At 51.6% G+C, this 20,705-nt stretch overlaps 1 protein-coding gene across 2 annotated transcripts in view; it reads left to right on the forward strand.

The window, feature by feature from the left end:
* Positions 2,503-20,705, forward strand: part of PPARA (peroxisome proliferator activated receptor alpha) — a 70,916-nt gene continuing 52,713 nt past the window's right edge. Inside the window, exons 1-2 of one of the 2 annotated variants that reach the window (XM_018048906.1) lie at positions 2,503-2,629; positions 3,621-3,767. The gene's annotated coding sequence lies outside the window, so the exon portion shown is untranslated. Of the gene's footprint in view, positions 2,630-3,047; positions 3,126-3,620; positions 3,768-20,705 lie in introns of those variants that run through there. The other variant, XM_018048907.1, reaches the window with a different exon arrangement.

Consider the following 20,705-nt stretch of genomic DNA (forward strand, 5'->3'; position numbering starts at 1 on the left):
TCTGAACGTCCCCAGCTTCCTGATTTCTCCCCTGAGGCCATGGGAAACCCTTGTCTGCCCTTGTGGGATTAGGTCCATTCAGGTGTGGGCACCACAGACAGGCTTCCTATCCTGGGCTCTGCAACTGGTCAGTATGACCTGGTGGGGGATGTGTGTGTGCCTCAGTCCCCCTATTGTAAAGTGGGCACAAGAATACTTATTTCTCCAAACGTCTCCAAGATTAGAAAATGTGAAACAGGATCTGAAAGAGCATCAGCACCAATTAAATGGAAGCAATGAACGAAGACACACACAACCCCTACTGCTCCTGGTATTCACCAAGGCTGCAAAGAGGAGCTGAGGCAATGCTCAGAGGCGTATTTAGGAGAACTAAAGTGTCCCTCAAGCTGTAAGGTGCTGCTCTGTCCCAGTGTAGAAGGCTGTCTGTGTTGTGCTGCCCAAGCTTTGTCATCAACATAGAAGTTGGGGGGTGGAGGCAGGAGGGAGAGACTTCCAGGAGCTGGGGGCTGGGAGAGGGATGTCCTTTGTGACGGTATCTCCTATTCTGGCTGTGACGGGCTTTTCATGGCTAACAGAAGTCTGTTCAAGGTAAACAGGAACCTATGGTCCCCTGGGGGCTGCGTGTATGGAAACTCGCATGGCTACTCCCATGAGAAAAATCCTGAGCATCCTTATACTTTTTCCTGAGGAAGGGGAGGCAAGGGACTGGCTGAGAGCATTTGTTCAAATGTGATAGCTTTGATTACATTACATGCGTGGAAAACAAGCTTTCTCTCCCTAAAATCTTGGAAGCCCCAAGAAGATCATTTCTGTATGTCTGTGGGTGTACATACGACTCTGTTGACCCCTAGGCAGCTTCCTTCGCCCTTATTCAAAACAGTTTTTACCAGGTCTCTCCAGCTGCCTGGTTTAACTGGGTCTACAGTAGACAATCACGGGTGTGTCTGGGGAGAGGAGCAGACACCCTGCCATTCCAACTCTTCGGTTCTTGATCTGTGGTGTGTCAGGTGACATCTCCGAGCTTGGATGCCCTCATAAGGACAGGAGCCCAGTTATGGGCCCTCTAGCTCGGTACATAAACAATACTGTTGCCTGCTCAGCCTGTGAGATATCCAGGATGTAATGTACACGGATCACTTGGTAAACTCTGAAACGTAATACAAAAACTGCCTATCGCTATATAGCATGCGCAATAAAAGCTGGGCTTGTCCAGTGTGTGTTCGTGCGAAGGTATTGAGGGTGTCTGCTGGGTGGGGCAAAGGTCGCCACAGGTATGCAGCCAATCCACAAGGGTGAGCCTAAGACATCCGTATAAGGGGCCACGTTCGCCGGGTCTCCAGCGTCTGTGTGTCATGCGGGAATTTGCTTGGAGCTGTTTCCCGCCCCAGTAGGTCCTTCTGGGCGCTCGCCGCCACAAATAGAACAGTGGACGGAGTCGCGGGAGGGCAAGGAGCAGGGCCGACATAGCATACATTTCGTTCCCAAAGGAGGGGCGTCCCGATACGCTGGCACCTGGGGCTTTGTGCCTTCGGGCGCGGGGAGCTCGGGCGTCACCGCGCAAACAAAGCCGCTTTGCAGCTCTTGCTGCTCGCCATTGGCTCCCGGGCCGCGACCTCCCCTCCTGCGCTGGCAGAAGCCCAGCTCCTTGGCTAGGCACAGAGTCAGCCCCTCTCCCCCCATTCACTGGGGGAGGGTAGGCTCATCGGACAGCCGGGGGCCGGGGCCGGGGCCGGGGGCGGTGAGGGGCGGCTGGTCAGAGTCGATAGCGCCTCCGGGCACCTGGGCCCGGTGCCCTTCGCTAGTCTTCGTCCCCCGCCCGCCGCCCCCGGCAACTCCGCCACCTGTTGACGCGCCCTCCCAGCCAGCGTTCCCGTTCCCCCGCCTCTGCAATCCGGGGTCCCCGGGACAAGGTCTTTTCCCGCCTGTCCTTGGCCCTGCGCTCTCCCCAGACTCGAGGGCACCCCGCGCCTCGGTCCCGGGTCTAGACCAAGCTCCTCGAGCGGCCCGGGCAGAGCTGGGCTCCCGGAGGGAAGGCGGGGCCTCGCCAGCGTGGCCCGGGCCGCGGGCGGGAACCCCCACCCGGCCGGCAGTCTCGCGCCGCCCCTCCTAGACTTCGGCCCTCCCCCAGTGAGCGGGGCCGGACGCGCGCCCAGGTCCAGCCACACGCGGCGTGCTCTCACGCGCGCTGCGCCCACGCGGGTGACCTTGAACCTCCGCGCACCCCCGCCCCAGCCTCAGTTTCCCCGCTAACGCCGCTGCCGCGGGACAGGAGGTGGGCGCCCCCCCGCCGAGAGCGGTCCCACCCCCGCCCCCGCGGGCAGCCAATCGGGCCCCGCCGTCCGGGGGCTGTGTCCCCGCGCGGGGTGGGGCCGGGGGCGGGGCTTCCTGGAGGGGCCCCCTGCGGGAGCGGCCCGGCCTGGGGCGGGGGGCAGAGGGGCGGCGCGTGCCGCGGGGGCGCGGCTGGCACGGGAGTCGGGAGGCGGCGCCGGGCAGGGGCAGGGGACGCGACGGCCCCACGGTGGGGCAGCGGGCGGCACGGGCGGAGGCGGCCGCTAGCGCCCTGCCCGGCGCCGCCTCCCTCGGCGTGCTCGCCCGGCGGACCGGCAGGCGGCGGACCGCGCGGCCCCAGGTGCCAGGCGGCGGGCGGGCGGGCGCGCGCGGGGGTCCGGGGGCCGGGCTCTCCCCCGAGAGCGGCGGCGGACGGGGAGGGGCCGGGTGGCGCATGCGCGGGGCTCCGGGGCACGGGGTGAGGGCGCTCGCTGCTGGCTAGTACTGGGGATCCCGGGGCCCAGGGGGCCTCCCCTTGGTCGGCCTCCCTCCGAGCGCCCGGGGCCTGCCTGGAGCCCCGGCGTCCGCAGCTGTCGGTTGGGACTGGGGCCTGGGCAGGGGTCGAGGTCCGGTACCTCAGAGACACTAGGTGCTCAGGTTGTCCCCCACACCGGAGAGAAGGCCCGGCAGGCGGGGGCATCAGGCTCGCCCTTCTTTCTGCATGGTCGAGTTTGGTTGTCCCCGACTGGGGGCGTTTCCCGGACCTCCGAGGATCCCCTAGGCCAGGTGGCCCGAGGTCCGGCAGACTGACCCTCGTGTGCCGGGCGGCTGAGCTCGGATGGGAGAGACAAGCGCGGGTTAGTTCACCTTTGAGGAACTGCCCCCACTTTGCGCCTAAGCGCCATCGGGAGACCCGGACGGGCCGAGCCCAGGGCAGCCTCCGCGGGACTCCCCGGGTCCCCGGCTGCGCGCGGCCGTCCTGGCGGAAGTCCGGAGGGCTGGTTCTGCCCCTACGCGCTCCGCAGTCTAACCGGGAACAACGGCACACCCGTGCTCTCCTGCCTTTTGAAGTTTAAAGGCTGGTGGCTGCTTCGCAAACGTCAAGATTCTTTCTAAGAAAAGTCCGGGCTTGGATACTGCCTTGGATTTCGCGGAGCGCCCTGGGCCGTTCGCGGCCGCCGGCCCACCCCTAGTCCCTGCCGCCCCTCCCCAGACTCCGGAGTCCCCTCCTCCCCCAGGCTGCTTGGGAAGGGGTGCGTGGGGCGGGGAGGCGGGGCTGGGCTTTCCTGGGACGACCCTGCCACACCGTAGCGGTTGAAGACGCGGGGTCACGGTGACTTTCCTCTTTCAAGGTGGTGGAGAGTTGGGGAGAACCAGAGCACAGATCGTTTCCTCCTTTACCTTCTTGCCGCCAAGGCCGGAGGAGGAGGGCCCTGCCTCCTCTGGGAAGTAACAGTCTGTGGCCGGAGCAGCCCAGAACGAAGACGTTGTCATCACAGGTAAATAGAAGGTTTGATTTACTCATTTTTTTCCAGACTGAAATATTGAAGTCTTTACTTCCATTGCCCTACAGACTAGCGATTTGAGGGTTAATTACTACCTTGCAGATGCCATAGTTAGGTCTATTTTCATTTCTTTGAAAGTAAGATAAATGTGGGTAAGTTCTTTTAAGTTCTAAAAACTTGATCGTGTCAGTGTTCTTTAGGAACTTTCTTTCTTTATGGCAGGCTGGTTCCACGTAATTTAAAACTAGATAATATGACTGTGAGAAATGTTTTCACTTAACAGACACTTGAGTTACAGACGCTGACAAGTCAGGAGTCCTGCCACCTCTTAGCTGTTTTAATTCCAATTTGAATATCAAACAGATGCTTGCCAAGCTGGTAGGCCAGGTCTAGAACTGCCATCAGCCAGGACGGTGATACCCTGGAGGAGGTGGTTCAGGTTGAGTGGTTCACTGGTTACTGAGGGACCAGGCAGGGAGCCTGACAAACTTCTACACAACTTGGAAATAACAGCAAATTAATTGACCACAGAAAGCAATGTTTTCCCTCTTCTCACATCTTGGACGTGTGAAAGTTATTTCATAGTCATAAAGTAATTGTTGTTACTAGCTCATGTTTGTCCAACTTGTACCCAGATTTTTAAACATAGTGTGTGTATGTGGGAGAGAGCATGAGAGAGGGAAGAAAAAAAAATGTGTTTCTTCTATAGAAACTATTTTATAAGCTGCTTTATTAAGCGTTGGGTTATGGAAAATCTTTTCATGTGAATAAATGTGTTTGTGTCTATATCATATATTTCATCATGCTTAGAATAATTATTAAGCTGATTCTTTAATAGATGTACATTTTAAAATTCATATATTCTATAAATGTTTACTGAGTTTTTAGCTGCCCTGGGATATTGTGTTTAGTATTGGGGAAGGCAGCTGTGAATCTACTCATAAGCTGATTTTTATACCAGAATATAAAAAAGGAGCTGAAAGAAGATGAAACTGGGGTGCAGAAAGGGAATCTATTTTTGCCATATACCTTGTGGTTATGATTATATATGATATAATAAATCAAATCATATGTTATATGATATGTTATAAATGATTGTTAACCAGTGCTTTTTTTTTTGATGTGTTGTCTGTGAGCGTCTGTTTTTATAAGGATTAAGTAATCATCTTTAAAAACTTCTATTAAAGCATTTCTTTGCTCACTGTAAACATATTTTAAACATGCCACATTTCTCTATTTCCTCTTTTAGTCTTGTGTGAATGAATATATCCTTAACGGCAGAATGTCTTAACTTCCAAGGGACTGGCGTTGGGGGTGAATGTCTGTACTAATTTTGTTCCATTGCAGTTAGAGGATGTGGCTTGTTGGGAATTTGAGGGCCTCTGTTTTTGTTCCTGGTTTTCGTGGCTTGGTATAGACTTCATAGACACTTCAAGTAGCGCCACAGTTTCTGTTTGTAGGATAGACGTGGGCTGTCTGTCACTTCTGCCTTAGTAGTTTCATAGAACAGGCCAGCTCGCTTCTAAGGCCATGTGGTTGGGGAAAATTAGGCAAAGAATTTTCATTTCCGACTCGGTGGGAAGATAGTGTTAAGGTTAAGAACCAAACAGGGAAAGCCCTTGATGTCCCGGTGGGCCAGATTTGACAGAACTTGTTTTTTCTTCCCCGTGTTTCTCCCACTCACATGCAGTGACCTGTCCGGTGGGGAAGAGACCTCACCCAGTCTGATTGGCTTGCTGTTTGGAGCGGTGTTCATTCTTTGCTTCTGGAACATTTAACTGGCATCTTCTTGTCGCAGTATTGGGGAGGGGTTTATGCACCTCGGAAGATGGAGCATTTACTCCTTACGAGGTCCGACCTCGTATATAGTTATTTTGGTAGCTGAGCCGTGTTTGTTTTGCGGTCGCATCAGAGAAGCAGTCTGACAGAGCGGAGGAGGTGTTAGGTCATTGCGAGGTTTGATTTTTGTCCCTTCGGGGCTGCCCGCTGGGCCAGGGGACCTCTGCCCCCCTCTCTAGATGCTGATTTTTCATCACAAAATGGCTTTCCGCTCCGCTCCACCTCTTTGAAGGGTTTAGGAGGCTCAAACTTGGTGGCAGAGAGGTGCGGGTAAAGATTCTCGGGGGCACGTAAGAAGCCGGTCTCGCCCAGTTGGGGTCTGAGGGAGCACGCCTGTGCCACCTGCCCGGATCTGGTGCCTGTGTTATTTTGGCTCTGACCGTTGGATGATTTTTCAAAGGCTTTTGGAAAGAAGCACATCCCCCACCCTGCATATACACTTTTATTAAAACAATTTTTCCTTTACTTTTCTTATTCTTTTTTAAAATGTTTGTCTTTTATATATTCATCCCTGGCTGAGCTGGGTCTTAGTTGCTGTGAAGGCTTTTCTCTAGCTGCAGAGCGCGGGGGCTTCTCCTTCCGGGGGCTTTGGCGAAGCACACTCTTAAGTGTGTTGGCTTCAGCAGTTACGGCACGTGGGCTCAGTAGTTGCCCAACCAGGGGTCAAACCTGGGCCCCCTGCACTGGGGGCATGGAGTCTTAACCACTGGGTCACCAGGGACGTCCACATGCTCAGGTTTTGATGGTGATGTATTCTCCATTTGTCTTTCCTCTGGTATCCCCAGACCCTGAAAACAGTTGGTCCTCATCCTTGGAGGGTCTCTGGAAATGAAAGCTGAATGATGTCTTCTTCCACTGAGTCTAACTCGGTGAGACAGACAGTGTGTCAGGCAGTTTTGCCCGGCTCGCCCTGTATCCCGAGTAGGACCTCGACATCCACAGATTCTGTATCCCCAGATTCAACCAACCATGGATGGAAAATATTCGAGGGGAAAAAAGTTCCAGAAAGTTCCAAAAACCAAGACTTGAATTTGCCACCTGCCAATAGCTATACATTGTATCTGCAACTATTTACATTGCATGCAGGTGGTATTAAGTATTGCACGTAATCTCCAGGTGGTTTAAAGTCTATGAAGGATGTGTGTAGGTTGTATGCAAATACTAAACCATTTAAGGGACCTGAGCATGGTGGGCAGGTTTTGGTGCCCCCGAGGGGCCTGGGACCATCCTTGAGGATGCCGACGGGCGACTGTGCCTGGGCCCTGAACCACTAAAACATGAACAGAATTGAATTCAGCGAGTATTTGCCGATTTCTTTTACAGTGCTCAGATGTGGGTGGGAACTAGTCGGGGGGACTTAGAAGTCCAGCAGGGGCCTACCCACCCCTGCTGGAGGACTTCCCCTTGGCATTTTGCAGCTCCCCTCACACCCAGATGGCCAGAACCCCTCCTTCCGTCTGCACTAGATGGGTGTGCGGGACACATGGCTCCCACGCATAGGTGTTTAAAGGCGGCAGCCGCCGTTCAGATCACTCTGCTTATAATCCTCACTAGATCTGGAGTGTGTGTGCCAAGTTGCTTCAGCCGTGTCTGGCTCTTTGCGACTCTGTGGGCTGCAGCTCTCCAGGCTCCTCTGTCCTTGGGACTCTCCAGGCAAGAATACTGGAGTGGGGTGCCATTTCCTCCTCCAGGGGATCCTCCCGACCCAGGGATGGAACCCCCGTCTCTTGCATCCCCTGCATTGGCAGAAGGGCTCTTTACCACTAGTGCTACCTGGGAAGCCCAGATTTGGGGAATGTTAAGCATGAGATAGAGTTTCTACAAGGTGGCCTAAGCAGATGATTAAATAAATTGCTCTTTCTGCAAGATCATGTGTTCTAATTCCAAACAATTGACTCAGAAGGAAAGAGTTGTGTTCTAAATCTTCGTGAGTTGGAACGTGTGCTGTTATTTAACAGGGCAAGGGTCCTGTTGGCTCTCCAACTGTGAAGATAAGATACACACAGGAGAAATTAGAGAAAGCGTTGCAGAGGTTTGTCTTCTGTATTCAGATGCCACACTCATCGCTTGGCTTTTAATTTTTTAAAAATTTTTGTTGTAGTAGAGTTCATTTACAGGGTTGTGTTAATTTCTGCTGCACAGCAGAGCGACTCAGTCATAGATACATATATATGTTCTTTCTCGTATTCTTTTCCATCATAGTTTATCACAGGAGATTGAATATAGTTGACATCTGACTGCTTTTACTTTGCTTTATTTAAAGAGATTTGTGGAGCTTCCCAGGTGGCACAGTGGTTAAGAATCCACCTGCTAGTGCAGGAGACACAAGAGATGGGGGTTTGATCCCTAGATGGAGAAGATCTCTTGGGGGAGGCAATGGCAACCCACTCCAGTATTCTTGCCTGGAAAATTCCATGGGCAGTGGAGGCTGGGAGTGTGTAGTCCATGGAGCCACAAGGAGGAGTTTGAAAATCAAAGGCAGAATGAATTGTCTCAAAGGTTATGAAGCTTCACAGGAAAGGTTGGAGATATTAATACAGTTAAGTAAACAGTATACCGTGGTTCCTTACCCCCTCCCCCAAGTTTTAAGAGCAAGTGGGGCACCAAGTTCCCTGAGGCCATTTGCAGCTGCATACATCTGTGGTTATGTGATAACCACACCGAGGTGACAAGTTGCCAAGTTCTAGTAAAACAGACCAAGTCATCTAGAGGTTGACACGTGGCCATGTCTCTTTCGGAAATGTTCTAAGAAATTGTTAGCCTGACATGTATTTAAGGGCATATTTACAGTGCAGCAATGTGGCTAGTAAAACAGAGGACTCAAGTGACAATCAGATCTTGATGATCTGAAATCAAGTTTTCTTCTATTACCTGTATGTTAATGGGATTTTTTTTAACCAAAAAAATTTTTCAGAAGCATTTTCAGGCAGTGTTCCTCCTTGGAGAAGTTGACATCTATTAGGCTGCCAGCATGAAGAACGTATGTCCCCTCTGTCAAGGACTGTGAATCAATTTGATAAATTCTAATTGGTAATCTCATTTTGGCTCATTTTATGGGTCAGTTTGATAAGTGGGTTATTGTCTTATTTTATTCTCTATCCACTCACTTTATTTCCGATTTTCTATCTGTGTATTGGGGACGGGATTAACAGGAGTGATGTACAAAAGGAAAATGGTTCCGAGCAATTTGAAATTTGGTTTAAATAGAAGCATCTCTTGCTGTACTGAAGTTATTTATAGTCCAAACAAAAAGGCAGTATTGGATGTGTTAACAATATCCTTGGACTTTAGGACTTTTGGGGGTATATCTTGCTTGAATATTATGATCACCTGTTCTTCTCCACCTTGAAACCTGTTGCAGAATCTATCCCCACCTCTAGGCAAAGGGACTCCAGCCCCATCCCAGCAAGGTCCCCCTGACTGTTCACAGCAATCGGTCCAGAGCACACGCAGGTTCAGGAAAGAGCCTCTTTCTTCCTCTCTCCTTTCCTTCAAATTCTCACTTCTCAAGAGCTGTTTCCAGGAAGAAAGGCATTCCAGTGCGGTGCTTCTCAAGCCATGAAAGTGAAGCTCATCCGCCACCTTCAGGCGGGGGTCCCAACAGAGAGGAGCGGTTGAAAAAAACTCACAAAGTTCAGCTGTGCAAAAAGCCACGGCAGGAGCTTGTGGGGGGAGACACTCGACCACGAAGGCTTCAAAAAAGAAGAGGCGTGCGGAGAGAGGCATCAGAGTGTCCGCACGCAGACGTTGCTTGAGAGAAGAAAACAAACAGCCCAAACAGGGTTCCAAGAATGTGTTGGACAAGCCATGCCAGAAGGTCGAGGGGGTAGAAATACTGATGTCTGAGCCAGAGACGGAAGGTTCTGGACCTGGAGAAGGAGGAAAGGGCAGGGTGCCCGCATCCCTGGGGAGGGGAGAGGGAGGGCGGGTCTAGATGCTGGCTCTCCAGTGGTGGGGGGCTCTGCCAGCATCCACCCAAGCAGCCTGGAAACAGCGCAGGGGCAGGAAGACCCCTCCAGGGCTGGTGTGTTGGATGGAAAGAGGAAGGCCCCCATCCTGGCCGACGGTGACAGTGGCCGGTGGCGAGAGGAAGGGCTCCGGGAAGAGCGGGACTAAGTCTTTCCAAGTCTAGCTTTGTGTGTGTATGTCGGTATCTAGCAGAACACAGCACTGTCAGTCCATATTTCAGGAAAATAAATCTTTTAAACAAGCCTACTTAGCAGGTTATCAATATAAAAAAAAAATAGGGTATTTTCTTTCACTCTGGAAACCAAAAATTATCGACTTTTTTCCTACTGCTTTCTCTTTACTTAGAGGAAGGCAGCAAAGTTAGCTTTCAGTGTCTAGGTCAGAAGTCTAAGTGAAAGTGAATATTTAACCACATTCAAGGACGGCTGATGATCTTTAGTACTAAGGGAGGCACAGGACTTAAGAGAAAGAAAATTCTAGAAGGGAAAAAAAAAGTAGCCAGGAAAGCAGATAAACCCATGACTGGTTCACGGACTGGTGAAAGGGCACAAACCGAAGAAGGGCTCAGCAACTCTGTGCGGAACAGATGAGTTCAAACGTGGGCTTTCATAGCGGGAGAGGGCGTTTTCTAGAAGACATTTCAGAAAGCCCCATGGCCACTTGCGATGTCAGATCTGGTGTGGCCTCTTTGAGAATGAGACCTCCGAGAGACAAAAACTAGTAAATAAAATTTAGGAAAGGGACCACTTTAAGAGATGAGAAGATGGTATTCCAGCCGAAGAAGGTATCAGCACCTCCATCCAGCTGACGTCTTCATCTTTGTATTGTGTGTGTGTGTGTGTGTGTGTGCGCCCAGTCATGTCCTGCTCTTTTCAGACCCCAGGCCACACTCTTTGTAGCCCGCCAGGCTCCGCTGTCCATGGGATTTCCCGCCAAGAATACTGGAGCGGGTTGCCGTGCCCTCCGCCAGGGGATCTCCCCGACCCAGGGACTGAGCCCACAGCTCCTGCGCTGGCAGGCGGGTTCTTCAGCGCTCAGCCACCCGGGAAGCCCTCGTCTTCGCAGACATGAAGTTAGACTGAACTACGGCAGCGGAGGCTCAGCAGAGCAGCACTTTGCCATCGCTGTTGTGATGGGGCCCCCACGCTCCCCAGCCTGCCTCCCTGAGACTCAGACTCAGAGTGTTGGTTCTGAGCCCCCCGTGTTTCCCCTCCCTGACCCTGGTCTTCCTCTAGTCCAGTAAGTGGCCTCCCACTGCGGCCCTGGAGGCGGAGCAGCACCGAGAGCCAAGGGGCTCTTGGCCGGCCGCCGGCATCGCCTGTCCCCCGTTCCCCTAGTCTTCAGGTGGGGGATGCTAGTGCTCCGAGTGCAAGCCTCTCGCCTGGCGCGGAGGAAGAATGTCTTTTATTTTCATTATCGTTACTTTTGGCCACTCCTTGAAGCTTGTGGGGTCCAAGATCGTAGTTCCCTGTCCAGGGATCAAACCTGGACCCCCTGCAGCGAAAGTGGAGTCCTAACCCCTGGGCCACCAGGGAATTCCCAAGAAGGCTTTCCAAAAAATTTTACTTTATTCAAGAATTTGTTGTTGTTCAGTCTCCAAAGTCACGTCCAACTCTCTGTGACCCCATGGACTGCAGCACGCCAGGCTTCCCCGTCCTTCACCGACTCCTAGAGTTTGTTCACGCCCAAGTCCACTGAGTCGGTGATGCCATCCAGCCCACCCATCCTCTGCCTGCCTCTCCTCCTGCCCTCAGCCTTTCCCAGCATCAGGGCCTTTCCAGTGAGTCTGCTCTTCACATCGGGCGTCCAGAGTATTGGAGCTGTAGCATCAGCCCTTCCAATGAATTCATTCAGGGTTAGCTATGACAGACCTAAGGAGCGTATTAAAAAGCAGAGACATCTCTGTTCCAACGAAGGTCCATACACTCAAAGCTATGACTTTTCCAAGTGTAGTTATTTAGAGTGTTGTGTTAATTTCTGCTGTATAGGACGTAAGATTGTTACACACGCATACACATGTGTATTCATTTTCCTGTTCTTTCCCATTATGGTTTATCACGGGGCTACACAACAGGACCTTGTTGTTGGGGCTTCATTGTTTCCTGGCTTGTTATGAACTCTCTAGCTGTGACATGGACTTACTCGTCCTTGTTTGTCGGCTCCAGTGGTGACTGGAGGGCAGGGCCTTGACGCCCAGAGGCCCACGTGCTTCCTCTGTGGCCAGCTCCTCGTCTGTGCCAGAGAAGCTCGCTCACCCTGCTGCTCACCCTTCCTTTTTCCCTACCCCTACCCCAGAGATCTCAGTGAAAATCACTCTTGCGGAAGCCTACCAGGCCTGCCTGCCCGGGGCAGGTCTGTCTGGCGCAGCGTCCGGCGTGTTTGCCTGCGTGCTCGCCCGTCACGTGTTCATCGTGGCCTTTTGGTGCAAGCCGCCCTCCCCAGCTGAGTCGCAGACCCTCTGGGGCAGGAAACCACAGATGCCTCGCGCTCTAATCACCGGCACGTGCGCCAGCAGGGGCTGTAGGACAATCTGCGCGAGCTCCGGCTCGGCTGCCCCTCCGTTTGAGATTCCTTCCAGGCCTAATCAAATACCGCCTCCTTCCAGAAGCCTTCCTTGATTCCTACCCGAGAGAGAGGCAGGAATTTTGCCGCTCAGACACCCCACTGCGGTTTGCATCTCTCTGGTTGGACATGTTCTACCTTCACGTCTGCAGCTGTTTGTCGAGTACTTCAGTCGTTCATTCCTGAGCTCATTTGTTTATTCAACACACCTTTCCTGAGCCCCTGCTACGGGCCAGGCAGTGTTCCCAGCACTGGGGGCAGCAGCGGAAAAGGGCAGGCCGTGTTCCCTGCCGTCAGGAAGCGCTGCGTCCCATGGCAAGCGGGACCCCTGGGCTCAGGATTCAGGCAGGTACCCAAGCAAGGCGGTGCTGTGTGGGGACAGCCAGCCCAGGAGACCTGACGGGCGAGGCTGGACTTCTCCGAGCCTCCGGGGGGCCAGGGGGACAGCAACAATTTAATAGGGGTCTGCACACGTGCCTCGAGTAATATTTGTCTTTAACACGTCCTTTCAACTGGAGCAGCGGCCCCCAGCCTTTCTGACGCAGGGCAAGTTAGAAGACAGTTTCTGGGTTCGTGGAAGACAACTTTTCCACGGACCAGGGTGGGGCCGGGGGATGGTTTGGGGACGATTCGAGCACATTCAGTTTATTGTGTACTTCATTTCTGTCTTTATTACACTGTGATGTGTCCTGAGATAATTACAGAACTCACCGTAGTGCAAAGTCAGCGGGAGCCCTGGGCTTGTTCTCCTGCAGCTAGACGGCGGCGGGGTCCAGGGGGCGGGGGGTGCGTGGGAAGCAGCTGTAAATACAGATGAAGGCTTCACTTGCTTGCCCACTGCTCGCCTCCTCCTGTGGGGCTCACTCTCTAACAAGCCACAGGGCGGCGCGTGGCCGTGGCCAGGGCTCGGGGACTCCTGAACTACAGGAGCTGAGTTGGGAGAAAGGAAACGAGTGAACGCGAGAGACCCGAGCCCTTGTTGCACTCGTCTCAGTTCTTCTGATGGTTACCTTCTTATTTCTCTTGGCATCACGTGTTCAGCTGAAATCCTTCTGCCCCGCTCAGGTCAGCCAGATTTAAACCTTAGAGGCATAGAGACTCCCACCCCACACCTAGTGACCTGTCTCCAGGAAGCGCCGCACTTGACTTGCGGGGTCTGCTGCCTCTGTCGCCAATGGCTAGGCATGAGGCATGGAGAACCCTGCCGAGCAGTGATTCGGTCCTCATCGTGTGAGCGGGGTAGTTGCTTCCTGGAGGAGCCAGGTGTGAGGGATCGGGCGTGTCATCAGCCCGCCGTTGTTTGCTGCCACCGAAGCAAATGAGGCGAACTGTTCCTTAGACACACGCATGCCCCTTTCCTAGGACCATAGATGGGTGAGGTCTGTGCCTCCTGGCTGCTTGCTCTGTGGCTGAGGTGGTGGGGAGAGAGGCTGTACCCTGCCCAGGAGGTCAGGAGCTCGGTCACGGCAGGTGGGAGCAGGGCTGGCCCCTGGAGATGCTGGAGAGCCTCCGTGGTTGCCCTGCTCCAAGGGCGGGATGTGTGTCGGGTCAGCTTCTAACACCAGACTCACCTCTTTGTATTGCTGAGTCGCTCAGTTGTATCCGACTCTTCGAGACCCCATGGACTGTAGCCCACCAGGCTCCTCTGTCCATGGGATTTCCCAGGCAAGAACACTGGAGTGGGCTGCCATTTCCTCTTCCAGAGGATCTCCCTGGCCCAGGGATTGAACCTCTGTCTCATGTGTCTTCTGAAGTGGCAGGCAGATTCTTTACCACTGAGCCACCTGTCCCTAAAATCCAGACAGTGGAGGTGGGTTTCAGGTCTTTTTAAAGTCTAGTTTACTGAGGTATAATTTACATGTAATAAAATCCATCCTTTTTGGATGGACAGTTCGGTGCGTTCTGAACATCCTCCTTGCCTGTTTTCTCCCTGGTTGCCAACCAGAGGTGCCCACATTCCTTGGCTCATGGCCCCGTGTGGTTTCCCAAACCTGCTGTGTGGGTGTAGTCCTTATGCCCTGAACCTCTCCCACCTCCCCTCCTGCCTCATTTCAGCCAGAGAAGGTTCTCTGCTTTTTACAGGCTCAAAAGTGGGAATGTGGACACTGCTGCTATTTAGCACTCTAGAGGGGCAGGCAGAGGAGCTTAGTAAAAGTGACTTATCCACATGCTTGCGGAAAATGGTTGAAAGTACCACACAGGAAGTGAGCCTAGCCCTTTCCCCCATCACGTTAATAGAACTCTCTAAGATAGTTCACGACATTGAAAGTACAAAGGATAAAATGTTGGACCCAGATTCAAAGTTAGAAGGGAGGATTTTTCTGGGCTCCAAAATCACTGCAGGCTGTGACTGCAGCCTTGAAATTTGAAGACACTTGCTCCTTGGAAGGAGAGCTGTGACAAACCTAGACAGCGCATTAAAATGAGACATCACTTTGCTGACAAAGGTCTGTCTAGTCAAAGCTATGGTTTTTCCAGTAGTCGTGTATGGATGTGAGAGTTGGACCATAAAGAAGGCTGAGCACTGAAGAACTGATGCTTTCAAACTGTGGTGCTAGAGAAGACCCTTGAGAGTCCCTTGGACAGCAAGGAGATCAAACCAGTCCATCCTAAAGGAAATCAACCAACCTTCCTGAATAGTCACTGGAAGGACTGGTACTGAAGCTGAGGCTCCGACACTTTGGAGCAACTAGAGAAAGCCCTTGCAGCAATGAAGACCCAGCACAACCAAAAATTAATTAATTTTTTAAAATAACCTGGACATTTCTTTTAAAGTAATCGAACATCAACAAGCATGAAATGCTTCTGGATAAAATGCCTAAGATCTGAACAATGAAATCTACCAAACGTGGCTGAGAGGAATTTTGAAAAACCTGAATAAATGGCGAGTCACAGCATGCTCTCGCATTATCAGGCTCAGTATCATTAAGACGGCAGTTCTTCCCAAATGATCTACAGATTCAGTGATCAAAGTCAGATCTCAGCATGCCTGTTTGTGGAAGCTGACAAACTGATTCTAACATTATATGGAAATGCAATGGACCTGGAGTGGCTAAAACAACGTTGGAAAAGAAGAATGCAGAGGAAGCACTTGGACTATCTGGTTTCAAGAATGATAGAGCCACAGTCTCAAGACAATATAGTATCGATGTGAAAACAGAAAAACAGAGGAACGGCACAGAACAGCAAGTTCAGAAATAGACCCGACTGCGTGGCCAGCTGATTGTGAACAGGGTGACAGACCGTTTCCATGGGAGAAGACGCTTTTTTTCAACAATTCGTGCTGGAACGATTGGCTAGCCACATGCAAGAGAACAAATCCCAGCCCCCATATCACGTCATATTAAAAAGGAAGAACTTGAAGTGGGCCATAGACCTAAGCTAAAGAGCGGGAACTGCAGAAGCTTCTAGAAGAAACAGAGTCCATCTCAGTGATTCAGGGTTGGTGAAGATCATGATGAAAAAATACAAGCTGTATTGAAGAAATCTAATAAATTAGACTTCATCAAAATTATAAACTTTTGGGTTTCATTTGTGGCTCAGTGGTAAAGAGTCCACTTGCCAATCCAGGAGACACAAGTTCAATCCCTGGTCTGGGAAGATCCCACAGGCTGTGGAACAAGTAAGCCCGTGTGCCACAACTACTGAGGCTGTGCTCCACAACAAGAGAAGCCGCTGCAGTGAGAAACCCACCCACCATAATAAGAAGCACCCACAGCTTGCTACAACGAGAGAAAAGAACGCAGCAATGGAGACCCACCACAGCCATAAATAAATAAATAAAATTTTAAAAAGTATAATCTTTTTCTCATCAAAAGGCATTTAAGAAAGTAAAAGACAAGCCCCAGACTTGGAGAAAATATTTGCAAAACATGTGTCTGACAAAGAGCTTGTATCTGTAAAGAACTCTCACAATTCAGTAAGAAGACAACAAGCAACCCAGTTAAGAATGAAAGCGAAAATGGGCAAAATATTTGAACAGATTCTTCAGCAAAAGGTATTAGATGGCAAGTAAGCACATGAAAAGGTGTTCAACATCATTAGTCATTAGGAAAATGTAAATTAATAGCAGCAGATATTGCTGTTAGTAGTGAAGTGTTAGTCTCTCAGTTGTGACTGACTCTTTGTGATCCCGTGGACTGTAGCCCACCAGGCTCCTCTGTCCATGGAATTCTCTGGACAAGATTACTGGAGTGAGTTGCCATTCTCTTTTCCAGAGGTTCTTCCCAACCCAGGGATCAAACCCGGGTCTCCTGCTTTGCAGGCAGATTCTTTACTGTCCAAGCCAGCAGGGAAGCCTGTTAGTAGTAGAGAGATATTAAACTCCAGCCAGAATGGCTACATTAAGAAGACTGGCCAAGTGTCAAATCTGAGGACGTGGTCTGGCAGGAACTCATGCTGCTGATGGGACTGTAAACTGGTACTGCCTCTTTGTAAAACATTTTGGCAAGTGATATCACTGATGCTATTACCGAAAATATCATATACCTGAAGGACCCAAACTGAAGTCTACAGACTACATGATTCCAACTCTGTGACATTCTGGAAAAGGCAAACCTATGGAGACAGTTAGAAGATCAGTGGTTGCCCAGGGTTGGGTGGAGGAAAGGATGCGTCAGAGCGCAGAGGCCTTTTAGGTCAGTGAAGCTACCCTGTGTGACACTGTAATAGGCACTTGCTGTTGTTCAGTTGCTCAGTTGTATCCAACCCCTCCCCATGGACTGCAGCACGCCAGGCTTCCCTGTCCTTCACTATCTCCCAGAGTTTGCTCAGACTTATGTCCACTGAGTCAGTGATTCCACCATCCCTCTCATCCTCTGTCGTCCCCTTCTCCTCCCGCCCTCAATCTTTCCCAGCATCAGGGTCTTTTCAACTGAGTCAGTTCTTCACACCAAGTGGCCAAAATATTGGAGCTTCAGCCTCAGCATCAGCCCTTCCAATGAATGTTCTGGGTTGATTTCCTTTAGGATTGGCTGGTTGGATCTCCTTGCAGTCCAAGGGACTCTCAAGTGTCTTCGTTCAAAAGCATTAATGCTTTGACACTCAGCCTTCTTTATTGTCTCACATCTGTACGTGACCACTGGAAAAACCATAGCTTATTTACATCCTTATATGTTTGCACCACAGAGCGTGCAACAGCAAGAGCGCACCCGGTGTAAACTGTGGACTTTAATCAGCGCACTGACGTTGGCTCATCGGTGGTAATGACGCTACCAAGATGTTACTAATGGGAGAACAGGGAACTTTCTGTACTTTCTTCTAAGTTTTCCGGTAAACTTTGAACTACGCTAAATAGAACACACTGGTGGTGGCCAAGAAGGGAGGGGCTTGGGGGAGAGGTGGCGTGGAACATTGGGGTTAACAGATCTAAGCGTTTATATATCAGATAGATAAACAAGGAGGTCCTACTATACAGCACAGAGACCTATATTCAATGTTTTATGATAACCAGAATGGAAAAGAATGTTAAAAACAGGATGTATGTATGTGCATAACGGAATCTTGTGCTGTGCAGCAGAAATGAAGTCAGCATTATAAATCAACTGTACTTCAGTTCAAAGAATTGGAAAAAAGCTCTCTAATAAAATCCAGTCTATTAAGAATTAAATTAGACTGCATATGTCATGTACCTAAGAATAAACCTATTAAGGAAACAGGTATACAAGACCTCTACTCAGATAATTGACCCCACTGCTGACATTAACATGGATGCGTGCTTAGTCACTCTGTTGTGTCCGACTCTTTGGGAACCCAAGGACTGTAGCCCGCCAGGCTCCTCTGTCCATGGGACTCTCCAGGCAAGAACACTGGAGCGGGTCGCCATTTCCCTCTCCAGGGGATCTTCCCGACCCAGGCATCGAACCCGAGTGTTGGCACTAAATGTAGCCCAAATAAACAGATGGCTGTACAGTGTTTTGGGAAGGGGTCAGTTCTCTCTGGAAAGGCCTCATGTACCAAAATCAGGGCTGATTTCCTTTAGTGACCTGTAAGTTCACCACCAAGTTCACGTGGGCATCCCGACTGCGCTCAGCTGAATGGTGTGGACTCTGGAAACTGGTTACAGACCGTAATTGGCCCTGACACCCCCCATGCAGTGTTCCCCAGAACGTCTTCGAAGGTGCTTCAGGAACTTTGCCATCTTTTTTTCCCCTTAAATGGATCGCTCTGTTCTCTTACCTTTCTTGTCACTTGAAGTTGCATAAACCCCTGTTTCTTCAGAAGAGCACCTGCTCCATGCCCGGCCTCAGCCCTTTGACCCTTGGTTGTGTTCCCCACGTAAACTCCTTTCGCTGGTTCGTTGCTTGAAATGATATGAGGTGTTTTTGTAAGAAAGGGATCAATGTCCAGAGTGTAGCACTGATGTTAGGTTGAATCAGTCTGTATTTATTGAACACCTGCCTTTTGGGCTGTGAACACTGCCTTAAGGAGTCCCAGATCAGCTGGGCATTTAGACATCAATCACTTCAGTCGCTCAGTTATGTCTGACTCTTCAACCCCATGGACTGCAGCATGCCAGGACTCCTTGTCCATCACCAACTCTCAGGGCTTACTCAAACTCATATCCATCGAGTCGGTGATGTCATCCAACCATCTCATCTTCTGTCTTCCCCTTCTCCTGCCTTCAGTCTTTCCCAGCATCAGGGTCTTTTCCAATGAGTCAGTTCTGCACATCAGGTGGCCAAACTACAGACATCAATCTATTTCAATCAATTCCTGTGATGTGAAGGTTGGGGTCCTTCCATCTGATGAATCCAGGAAAGTTTCAGGGAGAAATTGTATTTGAGCTTCCCCTGACATGTATGGGAATGGGAGGCATTCCAGGCAGAGGAATAGGGTAAAGTATAGAGGCTAGAAATTAGGAGGTGGGTCTGGCAAGGCCCTGAATAGTTTATTTTGGAACACAGGGTTGCAAAGGGGAATGAAGAGACATTGGATCAGTTCAGGGTAAAACTCCTGCAAATGTTTATTAAGCTCCTTCTCTGTGCTAGGCATCATTCTTAAGCACTGGTTGAGGGATACATAAGGGAGCAAAAATCCACAAATCTCTTTTCTTGGAGAGCTGGCTCTCTGGTGGGGAGAGATGTACAATCAGCGCAGTGGACACATCCGAGCTTGGCTTGGTGTGTTCAGAGATGCTGTGTGTGGGCAGGTGGGCAAGCGTGCATGCAGGGAAGGGCCAGGGCGCTGGAAGGACGGCCAAGTGGCCTCACTGAGAAAATGATGTCTGAGAAAGGACTGGAAGGTGAGAGGCTCCACAGATTGCAGGGGTGGGTAGTGTCCCGGGGCCAAGGGCAGCCGGGGCCAGGCTCGCCAGGGGAGCACGCGGAGGGGGGACACGTGGCGCCGGACACGTGGCGCCGGCAGGGAGCTGGCAGCAGGTCCCCTGGAGGGCCCTGGGGCCACTGTGAGGCCTCTGGCTGTGTGCTCTGTGAACGCAGCGCCCCCGGGGCAGGGTCTGAGTCAGGGGCTGCCACACACCGCTCTTCAGCTGGTCCAGGCTCCCTCTGGCTGTCGTCTGGGTCTGGGGACAGAAGCAACAGGCCAGCCGTGAGGCTCTTGGGGCTCACTGAGGACCCGGCAGAGAGCAGCTCGGGCTGCCGGGCGGTGTGGACGCGGTCCCACTTGGAGCAGAGACGCTGACGGTTGAGCGGCCGTGTGGCCCTGGGTGATGCTTTCCCTGGGTCTGCTCATGCTCAGATGCTCAGTTGTGTCCAACTCTTTGCAGCCCCACGAACTGTAGCCCGGAGGCTCCTCTGTGTGTGGGGCTTTCCAGGCAAGAATACTGGAGTGGGCTGTCATTTCCTTCCTTACCTGTAAGTCCAGGTATTTGGAACCCATGCACCTCAGAGGGATGCGTAAAGCAGGGGTGGGGCCATCAGGGCGGGACTTCAGGATGCAACTGGCAGCGTCGCTGGTGACCCTCGGAGAGGGGAGCAGCTGGCTAGCTGGCCAGTTAGGAGGATGTTGCGGAAGTCCAAGTAGGGGAGGGGAGTGCTGCTGTGGGCTGGGCGGAGGCAGGATAGAGGCAAGGAACAATCTATCAAAACAAATAAGAAACAAGCAAACCAGACCCCAAAAGACGCTAGGCTGGAGCTCTGTCAGCCCTCAAAGACCAAGGTCACGTCAGGACATGCTGCTTAAGAGGCATGTGGACAGCTGTTCCCGCCCCCAGACCTCCTCTCCCCGGCAGCGTGGCCGAGCAGAGCCTCCTGCGTGTCAGTCCCCGCTCCCCTCCCAGATTTGGTGCAGTGGATGCGAATCGCCAGTTACCGCAGATACAGGACCATCTCCTTCTCATAAGCCCCGGCGCTGGCTGTTGTGAATGAACCCTTCATAGAGTTCCTGGTTCTCTCATTTTCATGCAGAGTCTGACTTGATAGCAGTAGACTCACTTTTCCCCCTTACACAGGTTGCTTCTGTTCCTTTCGGCTCCTTGTCGCTTTAAGTTGCATTCACCCTGGTTTCTTTAGAAAAGCAATTGATCTACAGCCTGCTCCGGAAGAGGGCCCTTGGTTGCTTGTTACCAACATTCGATAAATGTTGGAATTACAGAGCTGCTGA

The sequence above is a fragment of the Capra hircus genome, chromosome 5, assembly GCF_001704415.2.
Source record: "Capra hircus breed San Clemente chromosome 5, ASM170441v1, whole genome shotgun sequence".
Lineage (NCBI taxonomy): Eukaryota > Metazoa > Chordata > Mammalia > Artiodactyla > Bovidae > Capra > Capra hircus.